Here is a 20,253-nt window from a genome sequence, read left to right on the forward strand (position 1 = left end):
CCAAATTTACTAACGTACTCTATGAGAGTAAATGTATAATGTCTCATTTGGATATACTATCACACAATTCATGAATGATTTTCAGCATATAGTTTCACTACATAAGAACTGTCAAGTTATTCTTTGCCTTCTAAGAGCAAGAGTTTCTTCAATTAATGAAATGCTTAATAGATACTGCTTCCTACCCTGGATGAAAAACCTAATCTAAAATACAACAGTTATAAACAGCTGAAAAGGTTAGGGAACCAGGAGGAAAGTCAATAAAGGACAAGAATACATTTAGACAGATCTTGATTTTGGAAGGGAAAATTGTCCTAATGGATCCAGAACTGGAAATAGAGAGGGAGGATTATCCTTAGAATGCTTTTCTGGACTAGAGGCTGAAGCCAGTTTGCAAGTTAATTTGATCTGCGTTCTGAGCTGATGCAACCTACTTTTATGATTTAATTTGTAAATACTCTACACTGAGTACATTCTCATAAAAACAGCCTTCACCCTCTCAAATGGCATCAGTATAAACTCAGAACTAGCAGGTATTTAAAAGTATTAGCAATGAAGCACAAATTCCCTTTGGATGAATAATCTGATGAACGGGTATTTTGGAAAATAAATTCTATCATCTAAATACTACAAAATTTAAAAATTCTCTTATTTTTAAACAACTAAAATGGACATATCATCAGTGCAAGATTGGTTGGGTAAAAGTCTTATATATTGGGTTTAGGGGACTGTCTCTATGGCACAAAGTCCGTGGTACAAAATCTGGTACTCATGGTTATCACACAGATTCCAGTTCTGTTTAAAAGAAGTACCAAGACATTTTCCTTACCAAAATATGGATATCCTAACTACTCCTTGAATAAAAGAAACCATAATCTAGCATTTGTAAGAGTTTTTGCTATTTCACAATTCTCATTTAAATGATACTTATTGTTATTGATTTTGATTTGCATTAGTTATGTTCCTGTATGCAGAGGGTGATGTTTTTGGTGACATAAAAAGGAATCAAATAGGTCTGAGTCTTCTGGTAGGTAGCAGTCTGAGATCAGTAATTCTAATATTAACAGATGTGGAAAAGATTACTTGAACATGAGTAAACATGAAATACCACTAAAACCTCATTAATTTGGTCATAACCTTCAGAATTTATCAATATTTGAACAGAATGCATTAATGTTTACATTTGATAAATACATTTTTTTCTTCACACAACTAAGGATTAAAAACTAAATTCTGATGGAAATGCAACATAATATTTTAGACACATTAATTTACATAAGTGATACACTTAGGAATAGTTAATCCACAAGATTTTTTAAATAAGAAATTGTAAATCTTTTTTTTTTTGATCTGAAAATGCTCAGATTGTTCAACATTAAGATAACTACCCCCAATCTTATGATATCTTCTTTTTTTCTATTTATTTATTTATTTATACAGCAGGTTCTTATTAGTTATCTATTTTATACATATTAGTGTATATATGTCAATCCCAATCTCCCAAGATATCCTCTGGAATGTATCTTATTTCAATCTTTTTTTTTTATAACGTGGGAAAACTTCTGAAATTTGTAGTTCTGCTATTTGTTCTCCTATTGGAGAACCAATACAACCCTGTACAAGGACTTATGTACAGGATTTTATCTGGTGATTTATCTAAAGGAGAAGAATTGAAGGAGTCAGGAGAGTGAGATTATCAGAATTATCAGATTATGTGATTTTAAAACGTATGTTCAAATTCAGACTAATTTCAGACAAGTTAGAAAAAGGAATTCATTTGTTTAATTTGTAGTACTTTTTTTTCCAAATCTTTTTTTTTATACTATCAGATATTGGAACATAAACTAACTGCTAATAAATATTCTCTAAAGTAACAGACTAAGCACAACCTTACTTGCAAAGGCCATACAATTAAGGTACTCATTTTCATCCCAACATTGTAGGAATGTACATAAAATAATTTATGTATTATTTGGGTAAAATATTTTCCAAACCTGCATTTATTTAGGAAATTCTACTTTTTCGAATAACCTTGTCAAATGACCTGAACATCTGAGAGGAGTCTAATTTTACGTATATTTAACCTGTAGTTTAGCAACCAACATTTACATTAAAATGTTATTTCAAAAAGAATCCATTATTTAAGTTCATGTATTTGTGTATTTCATGGGAGGATTAGATAAAAAAAAATCTCTATGGCAATACCTACTTCAGAGAGCATGACATATTTAGATCTGGGGAATGAGCTTCCAAATGTAGTACAAACATCTATGAATTTTTCTCAAAAAACTTATTGAAAATATTCACCTTTCTTGTAGAATCAAACAAGATCTAAGAAAAATCAGAACCCTAAATATACAGAGGAAGTTGCAGTTGTATCTAGGAGAAATTATTAATCACCCTTAGACAGTTTTTGACAAACACACAAAGTAGAATTTTAAAAATTTTCATTGGACTCTTGTCCATATGATCAACTTATATTCAAAACATAATTCTAAAGTCATCCCATAGAGTTGTCAGGATAATGTGTGTATATTTTGAAATTACAGAATGTAGGTTATAAAATGAATGTATATGCATGTCCCTTAGGATGCAATCAAAGGCCAATTTTCCTACAAATTTTTTGTGATTTTAGGAAGCAGTGAAAATTTGATATTCTAAAACAGCTCCTACAGATACACTGAAATAGATCACTGTAGCCAAAAAGAGAGTTTGAAAGAGGTATTTTTACTTACAGGCTACAAACATGTAAAGTTTCTTAATTCTCATGGAAGTCTACTTTGTTGTTTCATACAGAAGGGATACTACTTTCACTGGCAAAATCAGCAACAAAAGGTGTTAGAAGACACGGCTCCCGACTTTAAAGAGTTTTTCTGTTACAATATATGTACCTTCCAATGTGCCTCATCCATTATAGATCAAATTCCTCATCAGTAAACAGTATCTAAATCAAAAACTTGTGAAGATTAAATTAGAACATGTTTGTAAGACATCGTTTTACTTGTCAATAAAATGAGGCTGCTATGATTTGCAATGATTTTAAAAATCTCTACAAAAGAAACACTGACAGGTACTGTCCGATAGCATATAATGTCAGCCAAATATTTAATTTAGGGGCTTCCCTGGTGGCGCAGTGGTTGAGGGTCCGCCTGCCGATGCAGGGGACGCGGGTTCGTGCCCCGGTCCAGGAGGATCCCGCATGCCGCGGAGCGGCTGGGCCTGTGTGCCGTGGCCGCTGAGCCTGGGCGTCCGGAGCCTGTGCTACACGGCGGGAGGGGCCACAGTGACAGGCCCGCGTACCACAGGAAAAAAAAAATGTAATTTAAATTTTCTAGTAGCCACATAAAAAAGTAAAAAAGAACATGGAGAAATTAATTTTATATATATATAATTTTTTTTTTTTTGCGTTACGTGTACCTCTCACTGTTGTGGCCTCTCCCGCTGCGGAGCACAGGCTGTGGACGCGCAGGCTCAGCGGCCATGGCTCACGGGCCCAGCCGCTCCACGGCATGTGGGATCTTCCCGGACCAGGGCACGAACCCGTGTCCCCTGCATCGGCAGGCAGACTCTCAACCACTGCGCCACCAGGGAAGCCCAGCAATATATTTTATTTAACTCAAAATATCCAAAGTATTATCATTTCAACTTGGACTCAACATTTAAATTATTAATTTGATATTTACATCCTACTGTTTGTTTAAACTAAGTTTTGAAATCTCGTGTGTATTTTATGCTTACTTAACATTCTAATTCACATTGTGAATTGAATGTAAGCTCATGTTCTCGATAGCCATATATGACTAGTAGCTAATAATGGATAGTGCAAACTTAGACACTGAGAGCATTAGTATTACTTTGTCCTATAGCAAGAGCAACGTACCAATTCGGTCCTTAACACATCCACTTCTGTCCTTCCTCGTATTCCCATATTTCTTCTCTTTTCTTTTCCCAGTCCTAGCCACTGAGTTCATCAGTCACGCCACAATATTTATTGAGCATCTACTATATGCCAGACAGTGTTCTAGTTACTGAGGAGACAAACAGAAATACTACTAACAAGTTCTCTATCACCATCATGCTTATATTCTGCTGGTACATCTCTAGTTCTGTATCAGTGTTGGTCAGAGAAGCACAGTCCCTATTAATTTATAGAGTAAGCCATTCATTATAAAGATGAGACTTTACATGATGGTGGGAACTAGTTGTTTCTGTATCTAGTGTTTGTCCTGAAGTCAGCAGAGCTGGCAGCCAGGAAGGAAAGATGGTTACAAACTGGGGTAACACAGGGAAAAACTGAAACCCACAGAGAAAGACTGGAATCATGAAGTCTACTAGGAACCTACATCTATCTCTTGCTGCTTTCAATCCTGATATCGTGGGTGATGGATAAACTAGCACCATGCAACACAGAGAAGCACATGCCCCTGACCCAGGACTCCTTGAATCTAACAGGAGAAATCAGGTGGCAGCTGGAAGAACTTGGGGTCCAGCTGTTGCCCCACACCCACGAGCTGAACCATCGCATCAGCAATGATATGAAGAACAGCAGAAGCACCTGCCCCACGCCAGCCTTTGGAGTATATACACATCAGAGCTCTCTTTCTTCTGCCTTCCAGCTATTGCACAAATTCCCCTTGTGGCCGACCTGAACCCAGAGTCATAAAAGAAAGGGAGGGCTTCCCTGGTGGCGCAGTGGTTGAGAATCTGCCTGCTAATGCAGGGGACACGGGTTCGAGCCCTGGTCTGGGAAGATCCCACATGCCACGGAGCAACTAGGTCCATGAGCCACAACTACTGAGCCTGCGCGTCTGGAGCCTGTGCTCCGCAACAAGAGAGGCCGCGATAGCGAGAGGCCCGCGCATTGCGATGAAGAGTGGCCCCCGCTTGCCACTAGAGAAAGCCTTCGCACAGAAACTAAGATCCAACACAGCCAAAATAAATGAATTAATTAAGGAGCCAGATTAAAAAAAAAAAAAGGGAATACTATGAAAAAGAGTTTTAATGTAACTAATGTGACACAGTACAAATCCACCATAATGTCTACTTCAGGGGAATTCCTAACATCTTCCTTATAAACATTTACATTTGATTTTTCTCTGTTTCATCCTATAGTTTTAAAAAACTTTCAAATTTTAAATGTTGAAGAAAATGTCAGAAAACTAAACACTTTGAGAAAACAAGGTTTATGTGTACTAACCTGCCTATTTTCTGTAATAATACGCCCAAGAGTTCTGCAAATAGTAAGAGGACTTCATTTAACCTGAGCCATAGAAAAGGAGGTGTTCCACATAAGAAACCAATCCAGATATATCGAGGTTACCCCATTAAACTCATAAAAACTAATCTTTGTTTAATGAGAGTGTCATTATTTTAGTGGTCAGTTCTGTGCTATAGTCACTGATTCCCCAAGAGATCATATAGTCATTTTCCCCTACCGATCAATAATGACAAAGTATTTCTGAAGCAAAGTCCAAGTGGGTGAAATCACTCAATTAAAAATTATTTCTATACAGCTACTTAGAAATTCACTGGAAAGAATAACAGCAAATAAGTAATACCTAAGCTGGCCAAGAAGTAGTTTTGATGTATTAGGAAATGGCACGTTTGCTCATCTCTGCTTTTCCGCATTACATGAACAAATAAAACAAGAATGAACATCTGAAAACAAGAACTGTGTTCATCTTATTAAATTTATAAAATTATCATACATCACAGATTTCTTTCTTAATATGCATTTTAACGATCTCAATTCTACTTTTGTTACTTTCTTTTCATTCCATCAGTGGTGAATAGTCATCTACTATATGTGCTGCAGTCGATACGTCTGCTTCTATGAATTCTCCCTTAGTTACCTTTGGTGTAAATCTCCCGTAGGCAGGAAAATTTAATTACTATAATTTGGAGGAAAATTAACTAGGCTTATTAATATACCCCTGATGACAATGCAAAGGACTTTTTTTTTTGACGGACTTTGTTACATCTATCTCTGTTGTTCAGATATGTATTTTACTTAATTTGTTTTCTCTTTTTGTGTTCTGCAGATTTTACCCTACCAGATAAATTACCTCTGGAATAATAATAAGTTAGGAATTAGTTTATTTATATATGTGGAATTTATGTGTCATTACATAACATGTAACTAGTAACTTTACTGTCTTGGTTTCTGTCATTATCTATAACAACTCCAAAATCTGTTTATCACTAATCATTAAAAGAAGCTATTTGGAACAAATTTCAATGACAGCATTGACAAGACACTACGAGAAATAACTTCCAATTCAGTGTTTGATTTCTTACATCTTCTTATTTCATTCTTCCTGAAGTGAATAACATTTTTTCCCATTCACAATCTAATACATGATGGAATGTTAATAAGAGTTATTTCCTAAGATTACAACAAATTTTTTAATTTAAATCATCCATTTGAAGGTGATAAATATTTTTGCTATTTCTAACTACTGATGATGCTGTTCTACGGAATTAATTCAGTGTCAATAATATCTTCTGAATCCTGATAAAGTGGGCACTAATTTCACCTTCTCAATTCCACTTGTTTAATCATTTTCACCTTTTATTTACCTAAAATCATGTTTTTATAACCCTGATTACAACTAGTTATAAGATGTTTTAATTATAAGAGAAGTAGCTATTGAGCATTTATGTTATTTTGTCACTACACATAAAATATCTTAAGTCCTCATAACAATTAAGCAAATTGTGTTATTATGCCCTTTTTATCTAAAAACTTTAAATAACTTTCTATAGATCATACAGCTATATGAGTCAGAGCTAGAAATTGAATCTAGTTCAATCTGAATCTATGCCCTGTGCTCTTTCCTTTATGGCATACTGCCTTTCTTTTATTGGTGAAAAAAAGAAGCTTGTCTAAGAGAACATAATCTATATATTTTTATACAGATGCATACATGCACCAAATAACATGGAAATGGAAATGCTTATTATGCAAAAGGGACATAATAATTGTTTGACCTATATTACAAGGGCTTTGTGAAGTTAGCATATGTAATCTGTTTTGTATTTTGTAAATAATTATATACACAGGACTTAAAAACAATTTAAATGTCTTTAAATAAATGCAAGTCTCAAAGTTATTTAGCAGTAAAAGGCAGAATAAACCGGTGGAAAAGAACACAGACTCATTATATTTGTGATTATATTTCCTAGTTAAAATAAAGGGGAAAATCAGAGACTTACAAACTTTATGACACATAGACCATTGGAATAAGATATAGTTTTATAACAAAGATAGTTTACTAGATATCAAATAACAATTCCAAAGTGTCAAAAAGTTTCATTTTAATCTATGGGACACACTTATAAGATGAATTACATACATGTAGTATCTTTTCATAGCAGAGGTATATTATGCAAATTTGGGTATATACGATTTCTTCCCAGTTCTCCAATATTTTACCATTTAATTGATGATACCACTTACAATTGAGAGTCATATATTTTGGTCATATCTCCAAACAAATTCACAAGTATAGGGTCATTCGATCTTCAAAATAATAAGATCACAGAGACCCAGACATGACTGAGGGACTGTTCCAGAGGTGAGTAAATAAGTAAATATATTGAGGATAGTGAGAGCCAAATTCTCAAGTAGAGAAGGTATTTATCAATATGAAAATGAGAAAAGCTAGAATGAACCTTGAGTTTTTTATTGGAATTGGTGGTGTCAGTGTGAAGTCATGTTTTTGAATAGAAGGTTAAATGGATAAATAGTAAAGCAGAAAGATGACAGATAACCAGACACATACATACACACACACACACACATATTGAAAGAGTCAAAAGAGACATGACAACTAAGTGCAATGCGTGATCCTGGATTGGAGCATTCTGCAAAAATAGACATAATTGGACAATTGGCAAAGTTTGAATGGGGTATATAGATGAAGGGAATTTGGATTTTCTGAAAACTTATGGTTCTTTCAAAATAAAATTTTTTTTAAATTTTGAGAAATTTTGTACAGGATAAAACAACCAATACGTTGAACACTGTAATTTGACATAGGCCAATATATCCAAATTAGTGTGTTTTAAAATACAGTTTTCCATTTTACTGTGTAATTACATGTTCTAATTATACAACTAATTCCTGTAAGCATACTTATATAATTAAATGATGTAATTACAGAGAGTAATTGCATAATTATAGTAACTACTAATTACAAAACATTCAATGCACAAGTAAAACAACCAAATTAATCTCTTTAATAAAATATCTCCATAAAAGCCATTTTGGATTTTAAATAAAAATTTCATTTACAGCATATTTTAAAACTGCTATAAATTTAAAACATATTCAGTTTTTATCTTTATTCAACATTTAAAAAGTACAGATCTATTCAAGAAAAATATTGTACATTTATTTAATGTTTAAAATGATTTGATTTCCTAAAATTTACTGAACTGTCCAGTCCATTATTTTTTAACACTTATTTCTAAATATTTGAGTGGAAACATGGAAAATGTTTTTTGAGAGTAAACAATTTTGTTGATTTTTTTTCTTGTTGGTTCTTAACAAAGAATTCTTCATGTAATCAGAGATTCATAAATATTTTTTACTAACATCAGGGCAAATAGGAAATCCATACTACGTATGCACAAGTGGATCCAATCTCACATTACATAATTAATTATATAAATCACCCACAGGAATGTTCTAGAAGACTCCTGGACATGCCTTCCTTTACTAAGTTTTCATTTGGATGAACATCTGAATGCACGTGTGAGCACCCAGGAATGTGGCTCTTATTTTACTCCTGCTAACACGTTACCTTGTTTAGTTTGTCAATGCCTCCCTTTGCATAGCCCTTCCTTACAAGTGTTTTGCAGAGTTAACTTCAGGCCATCAAGTACTAAGTATACCCACAAAAATCCCGACTTCCTTTTGATTATTTTGTTATGCAAGTTTGTGCCTTTCTCCCAACATGATTACAGACATGATTTTTTTTCCCTCTAGTATTTGTCTTATTTTTAGGAAAATAAGTATTTGTGTCTGATATTTTACTTTGATGTGAATGTACGACATTTGGTCGTGGATATCTGCATTATACATTCTTTTATTTTTTTATTTTTATTTATTTTTTTTTTTGCGGTACACGGGCCTCCCAATGCCGTGGCCTCTCCCGTTGCAGAGCATAGGCTCCGGACGCGCAGGCTCAGCGGCCATGGCTCACGGGCCCAGCCGCTCCGCGGCATGTGGGATCTTCCCGGACCAGGGCACGAACCCGTGTCCCCTGCATCGGCAGGCGGACTCTCAACCACTGCGCCACCAGGGAAGGCCCATTCTTTTCCTTTGATTCCTGAAAGCTTTTGATGGGTGGGGCAACCAGCAACTTTTATATGTGAGAGAAATGGTTTGATAAAAAAAAACAGAAAAACTGGTATTTCTGACGTCAGAGTACATAGGTAATTGCCCTTTTTCAATATTTGCATTTGATGCTAAAAAAATCCTGGCACCTACATGTCTCTACGGTACTGAGAGAGGTTTAGCCCCATGAATGAGAGAATAGTAGATCTAGTTTCAGTTTCTGAAAGAATATTTTTTCCACATAACTCTGTAATATTGGGGTTATTTAAATTTTCTCCTAAATGCCATAATTAAAATTATAATTCGAGTTATATTATTTGTCTGAGAAGTTGAATTTTTTAGATGAAATTTACATAACATAAAGTTAACCATTTTAAAGTGAACAATTTAGTGGCATCTCTATTTCCAAAACATTTTCATCACCCCAAAAGAAAACCCAGTACCCACCATGGCTGCTGAGAAATATTTCCAGTCCACTTAGTTTCTACTGTCCTACTGGCATTTATTCCTCAGGTTCGAATAACTTGGGATCAATTTCCTTGGGATTTAAGAAGTGTGTCTTTGCCTTCTATTACTAAACTTTACCACAGGCTGTAGACTGCTGAACCCTACCTTATCTTGACTGGCCTAGAGTTACATCCTCAACCTTAGCCCTCAGGGTTACAATTCCCTGCCCCATGTTTGTCCTGCTGACTAAATTCACTCTCCACACAAATAAGGACCTCTACTGGGTTTCCAGAATTATAAACATATTATTGTTAGGAGAGATCATAGAGAAGCCTGCTAGTTGACCTGTGGGCAGGATCCTGGCAATCAGAGGTGCCTCACCCCCTTCTATGTGCTTGGAATATGCACCCCCTTGCTTTCCCCACGCTAGAAGCTGCCCAAGGACACATCCTTGAGATACTAATATGTTGAGACCATCTGGACGATTTATGTGACTGAGCCCAATTAAGGATTATATAAACTTTTAAGATTCTAGCAGATGGGTGTGGAGATCTACTCATCTTGTGGCCACCCAAGACAAACCCTGTATGTAAGTTCCTGCGCTCATTAAACCTGCTGCCTACCAGTCTGGAGTGGTCTGCCAATTTCTTCAGTCTCTCCCTGCCCTCCAAGTAGGTTGGGGGCGGGCATATTGGCTGGCTTCAGATTACAAACAGGAACCCCCTAAGGAGGTTGCAAGCCAACAATTATATGATCTTCAGCTATTCCACTGGCTAGTATACACAGAGCAATGTTAAAACAAACAAACAAAACAAAACAAAACAGAACAGTGGTGTTAGGGTGAGAATGAAGCCCTTGTCTTCTTCCTGATTTTAATGGGAGTATATCTAGCCTTCTTATTAAGCATGATGTGGGCTTTTGGTTTATATTGTTTGTCATGGTAAGAAACCACCCACTTATTTCTAACATGCTTAAAAGAGAGTAAAAAGCTAGGAAACAGAAAGGTTAGAAATGGGAGATGACCCAGACTTTAAGAGGTCAACATGGATGAACTACACTTAGAGCCTCCCAATATATCTTCTGTGCTGTAAACCATAGAAATTCCTCCAGGGCTCTGGGAAACTATTGTATGATGTTGTTATATCTCACTTCTGTTGTGTTTTACATCAGGTGTAAAGCCAGTTATCTGAAAACTAATCTAAGAAGTTAGATGATTTTTCCTAAATTGTGATCTTCAAGTAACTTGTTTGAATTCAAAATGCAGACTTGGATCATTGCAGATCCCTGGCCTCACCTCAAACCTACTAAATCACAATATCCATGCATGGCCACAAGGAATCCTCCTCTAAAAATAAAAATAAATCCCACATTACTCTTAAGTACAAGACAGGCTGAAAGCATGTATTTAGATGCGGTGATTTTATAATAGAAATCGTGTCTAATAAAGCCCATCTATGTGTGTTTGCCAAAATTATTCAATGAAAAAGACTGAAGATTCCAGAATCCTCTTGCCCATACAAAGACCATCACTTTTTCCATCATGAGCTTTAGACAAAAAAAAAAAAAAAAATACCATGCAAGGTAAAAATGATATAATAGAAATATTAAGAGTGTACCCTTAACCCTACTAACCTACTAAAAATATTAAGTAACCAGAGGGCTGGGATCATGTAGCAGTTGTCTGGGTTTCTAGTATATCACATGCACTTGACCCTTGAACAGCATAGGGGTTACGGCTGCCGACCCTCCTTGCAGTAGAAAATCTGCTTGTAAATAATAATTGGTCCTCCTTGTAATCCATTCCTCTGTATCTGCAGTTTCTCGTTACCCTTGGATTCAACCAACCTCGGATTGTGTAGTTCCATAGTACTTACTATTGAAAAAAATCTGTATATAAGTGGGCCCATGGAGTTCAAACCCTCTTGTTCAAGAATCAACTATATATTGTTGAATAGATACATAATCTATTATATTAATACTACTGTACTCATTTTTATAAGCTCCAAAGAAAATATTCTAGTTGACATTTTTATTCCATGCCATAGAACTGTTTGGTATTTAGAAATGATAAAACCTGCCAAACTGCATCTTGACAATAAATTTTAGAACAAAATAAGCAATCATGTCAATGAGGCTTTTAATAACTGCTCATGATACAACAAAGCATTTTAAATTATCATGAAGTAAGCACTTCGTTTACATTTAACTAACTAGGCATGGACTGTATACTAATTAAACCATCACAGTGAGGGATACATCATCATGTGTTGAAAATACACAGATAGTTCTTAATTGGAATTCTTATACAGGCTTTAAAAAGGGGAATGAAGATTGCATGTTAATTTTAAATTGTTTTGTCAAGATGTCTGTCCTAATAGTTTTAAGAGACAACACTTTCAATCAGGGTTGGACAAACCACCACCACATCCAGTCTACAAGCTGTTTTTGTAAATAAAGTTTTATTGGAACACATCCACACCCATCTCTTTACTCATTGTCTGTTGCTGCTTTTACACTCTGAGGCTAGAGTTGCGTAGCTGCAACAGAGACTGTACGAACTGGAAAGACTAAAGTAATTACAGCCTGGACATTTGTAGAAAAAGTTTGCTGACTCCTCCTTTAGATGAATTCAAACTCAATTCTGTGATATACTGTATGTTCTTGAATAATTTATTAAGCTTCTATTGGTCTCATTTTTCTAATGAACAAAATGGGAATTAAATGACCTAACGTTTATAAATTTCCTCGTGCATATAAGGTATTCAAATTATTCTTAAGGGAGTATTTGCTTATATCAATACATTCTCTACAGCTTTTTATTTCCTGATTATTTGGCACTATTCAGATTTGCCTTGTAGATTACTAAATATTATGTAACTATGCCACTTATTCCATGAGTACACTAAAAAAAAAACTATTTATAACAGGTGCTGAGTTAGAGCCTGAGGATACAACTATGAACAAAAAAAAATGTGTTCCCTGTCTTAATGGGACTTATAGCCTAACAGAAGATAAGGACAATTTGCATAAGTAATTATGTGACAGCCTGTTAACTGCATGATTGAGAACAGACAGACACAGTAGGAGCACCTAATAGTTTTGGCACAGTATAAGTATTCTAGGGCTTCTATAACAAAGTACCGCGGACTGGATGGCTTAAACAATAAAAAATTAGGGGATGGGGCTTCCCTGGCGGTGCAATGGTTGAGAGTCTGCCTGCCGATGCAGGGTACACGGGTTCATGCCCCGGTCTGGGAAGGTCCCACATGCCGCGGAGCGGCTGGGCCCGTGAGCCATGGTTGCTGAGCCTGCACGTCCGGAGCCTGTGCTCCACAACGGGAGAGGCCACAACAGTGAGAGGCCCGCGTACTGCAAAAAAAAAAATTTAGGGGATTCCCTGGTGGGCCAGTGGTTAGGACTCAGTGCTTTCATTGCCATGGTCCAGGTTCAATCCCTGGTTGGGGAACTAAGATCCCACAAGCCATGCAGTGCGGCCAAAAAAAAAATAATAAAACAATAAAAATTTATTTTCTCACAGTTCTGGAGGCTAGAAGTTCGAGATCAAGGTGTCAGCAGGGTTGGTTCCTTCTGAGGGCTCCGAAGGAAGGATCTGGTCCAAGCCTCTCTTCCTGGCTTAAAGATGGCCATCTCCTCTCTGTGTCTTCCAATCGTCTTTCCTCTGTACATGTCTATATCCAAATCTCCTCTCCTTATAAGGACAACAGTCAAATTGGACTAGGTCCTACCCTGATTACTTCATTTGAACTTAAGAAAGACCCTGAATGCAGAGCTCTAAAGACCCTATCTTCAAATTTGGTAATATTCTGAGGTACAAGGGGTTAGAACTTCAACATACGAATTTTTGATGGATCATGTTTTTAGGTTTTCTATATTCTTAACTGATTTGATGGCTATTTATTCTGTCAATTGCTGAGAGATGGGTGTTGAAATCTTCAATTATTATTGTATATTAATCTATTTCTCTTTTGAGTTCAAACTCTTTTGAGTTTTTGCTTCACAGTCATTTGCAAATAGGACTGAAAGCCAAGTATCACTATTCCAGAGTTCTTTAGTGAATGTAGCCTACCTACATTTATGAAGTATTCTCAAACACAATATCAATAAAAGCCACTATTCAGATATCATGCATTTCCTTGATAGGTACTGACAGATTCCTAAGATGCTAGGTGAAACTCCAAATTCTGTTTTCCAATTGGCATATGGTATAAAATTTTTTAAAATGAGTCTTCAATTAATATGGACATATATTTGGCTGTGAACCTAATACATTCAGTCTTTGTGTTGTCCATTTGCATTCCTGAACTGCGTATCAAGAGAATGATATTTTAAAGTATTTTTTTCTGTTTTCTTTCTTTTATGGTTAATTCAGTTACCCTATTTTTAAAAGGGAATAATTACATCATTTGTCCCTTAAAGATCCCAGCTAAGTTTAATATCCTGCCATTTGACTAGAAAGATACAGGTCCCAGTATCACATGAAGAACATGTGAAATGACATGTGAATGATGTGAAAGACGCTCTCTTATGCTTCAAAAGCCTCTGTTGTTACGTAATGACCTTTATAAAAATAGGATATATATTGAAAAATATCAAATTACCCAATTTCTTTGGATTATGTTTACTTTCCTAAGGTCATTTAGTCACTTAAATAGTTATTGCCACTTCTTTTCCCCTAAAATGAGTCTTTATCAATTTTCTTTTTTTTTTTTTTGCAGTACGCGGGCCTCTCACTGTTGTGGCCTCTCCCGTTGTGGAGCACAGGCTCCGGACGCACAGGCTCAGTGGCCATGGCTCACGGGCCCAGCTGCTCCGCGGCATGTGGGATCTTCCTGGACCAGGGCACGAACTCGTGTCTCCTGAATTGGCAGGCGGACTCTCAACCACTGTGCCACCAGGGAAGCCCATCAATTTTTATAATATTAAAAGAAATTAAGCATTGGGGAATATTTTACAGTGTTAGACAGTGAAAGAGTCAATATATTTGTACCTTTTAGGGACATGACAATACAGTGTCACTCATGTTAATTTAAACATTCTAAGTGCACATAAACATTAACACCCATGGCATCTTAAAATATTTTGGCTTTATCATGTCACAGATTATTTTATTTAATCTCAGATCATAAAATATATGAAAATTATAGCTTCTAAATTTAAGTTAATTTGACACAAAAATGATTTTATAAATGTTTTGTGAATTTCCTTATTCCATTACACATTTATAGAGTATAATTGAATAGAATAGCAGATGGCAAAAAAACATTATGTAGCTATCATGTTGCATAATTCTATTGAATTTAAATTCATTAAAACACATGCCATTTTAAGAGTAGTGTCAGTATACTGAATTCTACACATCTAAATTATGCTGTTTTATAGAAACAACATATCATTTCAATTAGAATGTCAAAGATTGCAATCTATAAATGTAAACAGTTTGCCCCACTCTGTTGCAAAGCAGAAACATGACAAATGGAAATATGTATCATAATACATTGAAAACACTGATATTCTCCATATTTAAATCCAGTGGAGCTAGTGATTTATAACAGTGACTAGAGATGGGTGAAAGTATACATATGAGAGAAAATATTCATGTGAAACTGGGAATTCCTTTTCCCATGAAATCGAATGGCAAATTTTTTTTGTTTTTTAAGATTTTGTGTTTTTAGGGCTTCCCTGGTGGCGCAGTGGTTGAGAGTCCGCCTGCCAATGCAAGGGACGTGGGTTCGTGCCCCGGTCCAGGAGGATCCCACATGCTGCAGAGCGGCTGGGCCCGTGAGCCATGGCCGCTGAGCCTGCGCATCCGGAGCCTGTGCTCCGCAACGGGAGAGGCCACAACAGTGAGAGGCCCGCGTACCGCAAAAAAAAAAAAAAAAAAAAAGATTTTGTGTTTTTAAACTTATTTGGCTTTTTAAAAGATAGATGGTATAATCATTTGCTATTAACATGTCATATAATTCAGTCTTTAATAAAAGAAACCAATTTAACAATAGCCATAGCTTTTTAGTTACTTTTGAAAAATCGGATATACAGTACTTTGTTATGCCTTCTAGTGGTATTCACTTAATATCTTCATGTCACATTTGAAAAAAATGCATAAATTGAAAACGAACTTACTAAGCTGGTAACCATATCTTTAAACTGATGGCCATGCCTGTTGGGATATCTCCTTTTGACCAATCTTCCTGACATCAAGAAGCTCTCAGGGCTAGATAGTGAGTTTTGCCCATGACTAACTTATGCTTGGGTGCATTTTCTTTACAGTCAGCCAACAAGGATAGGGTCAATCATCAAGCTTAACTTCCATTTTAAGCAAAAATATCCAAGATTATTCTAGAAATATTTGTGTTTCCTGACTCTTAGTATACACAGAAAACAAAAATAATTAATCTGGCTTGTTTGAAATTCTTAGCGGTATTTGCTAGAAGCCAGAAAGTGGAAATCAGCGGGATTCTGGGCAGCATATAAGAATAGCAGGAACGGACTAATGTTGAGCAGGTACTGTGGTCAGAAACACGTATAATTTACATGCTATTATAACACCCTTGTGCAGCACTATCATTCTTTTTTTTCTTTCCCTAGGTAGAGGAGGAAACCAAAGTTTGAGGAAGTGAAATATGTAATCTGATATCACACAGAAACTTACAAAACTAGGACTTGAATATCATTCTAATCACATCGTCTCATTGAAGCAAAACAATGTGGAATCATTTCTTCTGACCTCCCTGCTTCCTTGAGGACAAAATATTTGTGTCTCTTAAAATAGCCATGTCTCCAATTACACATCAACAGGAAACTATGAATTTTCACATCCCCAAATACCGCAACTCAATCAATAACCCTTCGGCTCTAAAGTTCAGAGCATCTGTATGGCATCCCCTAAAGTATCAAGCAATTATACCTCCTCTCTTTAAAAACTTCCCTAGTTCATTTATTCATGTGGCTTCTTCCTCAACAGACAGTAAAAGTCATGAGCACCCAAACAGGAAAAGGTTGCAGAAAGCTCCAAAATTAGTGTCAGTTTCCACTTCTTATAATCAATTCAAGACCCCTAGTCGGTCTAAATAGCTTAGATTAAATTGTTAGCATTTCTCCATTATACAGATTTAAAAACAGCAACAACAATAACTTGATGTCCAGCTAACTAAGCTATTGGACCAATTTCACACAACACCAGTCAGTACTGAGCCATAATTCCTAATTCCCAGTGCAGTGTTCTTTCCATTCCTTTTACACAGAAGAAATTGAGTTTTATTCTAATTTTAATTAAAGTCTAATCTAATTGTAACTAAAATATAGGTCGCAATTATAACGTAAGATAGAAAACAAACATCTACTTGATGGTCTAGTGACTGAGGCTGGGATTTCTCATCCTGAATATCTGATAGGAGAACTTAAGCACTTATTGTAAAGAATCTCGTAAAATTCTGCAAAAATGTCAAATCTCAAAGAAAAAATAAAGCTATAAAAGTGTGTCCTTATACATGCAAATGTACACATGGATGAAGGAATATTGTAATGGGATATAGATGTGTATTATAACCTAGTAAATGGAAACTTTTCAAGACTAGACCCTAAATTTAGAGTCATAATTAGTCTCTAACAGGCCTCAGTAGGAATTAGAAATAGATCTCTCCTTCAGGTAAACTCAATCCAACAAGTCTTCCAATTTAGGGTACAAAGCATGGCTAGAATTTAGCACCATGTGACTCTTTGACCAGGCACTCTTACATAGGACACTGTCTGCATGATACATGTGTCCTATATAGGTCTACCTAAGTGAATGACTCCCAACCCTCCAAAATTCACTTGCTACAAATTATATCTACCAGAGAAAAACATATAGATGGAATTAGAACATGCTGTTCAGATTTCTTATGCTATTTTTAGGATTTGAATATGTTTTTTATTTCTCTATTCATGTGTGTATTATAAAGCTTTTGTAAGAGGTTTGAATCACCTCTTATTTTATGTATTTAAATAGGCTTGCTGGTATATCATAAAACATACCATCTTGAATTCTAGAGACTATAAACCACAACCATTTTAACACGCTTTCCAGCTCCTGGACCCATTCAAGCTTTAGTATAAAGCCATGTGAAAGTGACATTCAGAAGCAAAACTATGAGCAGAAAACAAGTTAATACACATTTGTTGGGTTGGTTGGAATGTAAAATCATAGTAAAATTCTGATACACCTGAAGTTAGTCATTTGCCTTTTTCGAGGCAATCAAAATTCAAGATTATATATAGATATCATTTGGATCTCCTTTATTTTTCTTTATTACAACTGGAAATGAATTGTAAGTGAATTCACCTTTAATGCTCCAGTATTGCTTAGTATTATTTTGTAGATAATCTCCCAAGATGTTATCATCATCCATCCATTTGGTATCAAAAATATTTAAATGACATTCAGTCCAGCAACTAAAATGAAACTTATCACACACTTAAAACTATAATCTCCTGGAAAGCAAAGAATTTATGGCTCTTGCCTTCCAGAAAAGTGAAATAGCAGCTTTATGTAGAGTTGATTCTACGGCTACAGAGACTGCAGGCATGATTTGAGGGAGAAGTGTTTAATATTCTACAACAAAATGTTCAGACATACCATTTGTTCACTTGCCTCTTTTACTTACAACAAGGGGATTGTCCATCAACCAGTAACAAAACGTTATCACTACCTTTCAATTTACCTGTAAAGTGAATCACAGCTGAGAGTGTGAGTATGACCTAAATAAATTGATACTTGGCTCTTGGGGATGACATGCTAAATAATAATATTCCAGCAGGCAGTCCTTTGCCACAAGTATGCACTTTGTCATTTCAATGGTTATTTGATTTGAGAGAATAGAATCAATAAATCTCTGGGGCTTCCCTGGTGGCACAGTGGCTGGGAGTCCACCTGCCGATGCGGGGGACGCGGGTTCGTGCCCTGGTCCGGGAGGATCCCGCGTGTCGCGGGGCGGCTGGGCCCGTGAGCCGTGGCCAATGGGCCTGCGCGCCCGGAGCCTGTGCTCCGCAGTGGGAGAGGCCGCGGCAGTGAGAGGCCCGCGTACCGCAAAAATAAATAAATAAATCTCTGGATTCTAATTTTAAGACATTCAACAGAAAAGTTCAGAATGATGGTTAAAGCAACAGAGCTTCCCAAAGCCTTCTGATTTAGAACTGCTAACAAATCTTTATTTGAATTGGAAAATTGTCTTCTTCTTAACTGGTGAAAGAAATTGGGGAAGATTAATAAAAGGGATTCTAGGTAGAATAAGGTGTGCTTTCATTCCAGAGAAAAGACTAATAAGTTTATATGTTGAAATAGCACATGAAAAGTAAATTATGAGCAAGACAAGATGGTAGGAATACATTTCATTTTATCTCTCCTGCCAATCACAACAAAAAGTCCTAGACAAAAATATACAAATGACCTGTGAGCAGAACTCTGACAACCTCAATCCCCAGTCAGTGCTAAGAAGACTGTGGTAGAGTCCTGTCTTCTGAGTAACACATAAGTGAAGCACAGGCTCTATAAACTAAATTGACATTTGAACCACAGCCCACACAAATGAACCAGGACTTCCGAACATAACAGGTTGACTACCTGCTTAAATAGAAGACTTAAATAGGAATCAGAGTCATGTAACATAATAGGCAAAATGTCAGGATACAATCCAAAAGTACTTGTCACTTGGAAAGTCAGGAAAATCTCAAGTCAACTGAGAAACTACAATCAGCAGATGCCAACACTGAGATCACATGGGTGTTGAAATTGTCAAGTAAGTATTTTAAAGCAGCTATCCTGGGCTTCCCTGGTGGTGCAGTGGTTAACAATCCACCTGCCAATGCAGGGGACGCGGGTTTGAGCCCTGGTCCGGGAAGATCCCACATGCCGTGGAGCAACAAACCCCGTACGCCACAACTACTGAGCCTGCGTTCCAGAGCCCACGAGCCACAACTAGTGAGCCCACGTGCCTCGAGCCCGTGCTCTGCAACAAGAGAAGCCACCGCAATGAGAGGCCCGCACACCGCAACGAAGAGTAGTCCCCGCTCACTGCAACTAAAGAAAGCCCGCGCATGGCAACAAATACCCAACGCAGCCAAAAATAAATAAATTAAAAATAAATAAATAAAGCAGCTAACCTAAAATTGGTCCAGTCAGCAACTACGAACATTCTTAAAACACAAATGAAAAAATTAGAAAAACACAGCAAAGAGATGGAAGATGTAAAGAAACAAATTCTAGAAGTTTAGAACTGAACATACAATAACTAAGAACAAAGAAACTTAGTAGCAGAACGATTGTGAGAGGAATAAAAGAGTGAACTTGAAGATAGAAAAATAGAAATGATCCAATCTGAACAACAGAGAGAGAACAGAATTATAAAAAGTGTAACTAATAAAATGTAAAATAAATCACAATATCCTATCACATATGCATTAGATTG

This window comes from Delphinus delphis, chromosome 13 (assembly GCF_949987515.2).
Source record: "Delphinus delphis chromosome 13, mDelDel1.2, whole genome shotgun sequence".
In the NCBI taxonomy this organism is placed as follows: Eukaryota; Metazoa; Chordata; class Mammalia; order Artiodactyla; family Delphinidae; genus Delphinus; species Delphinus delphis.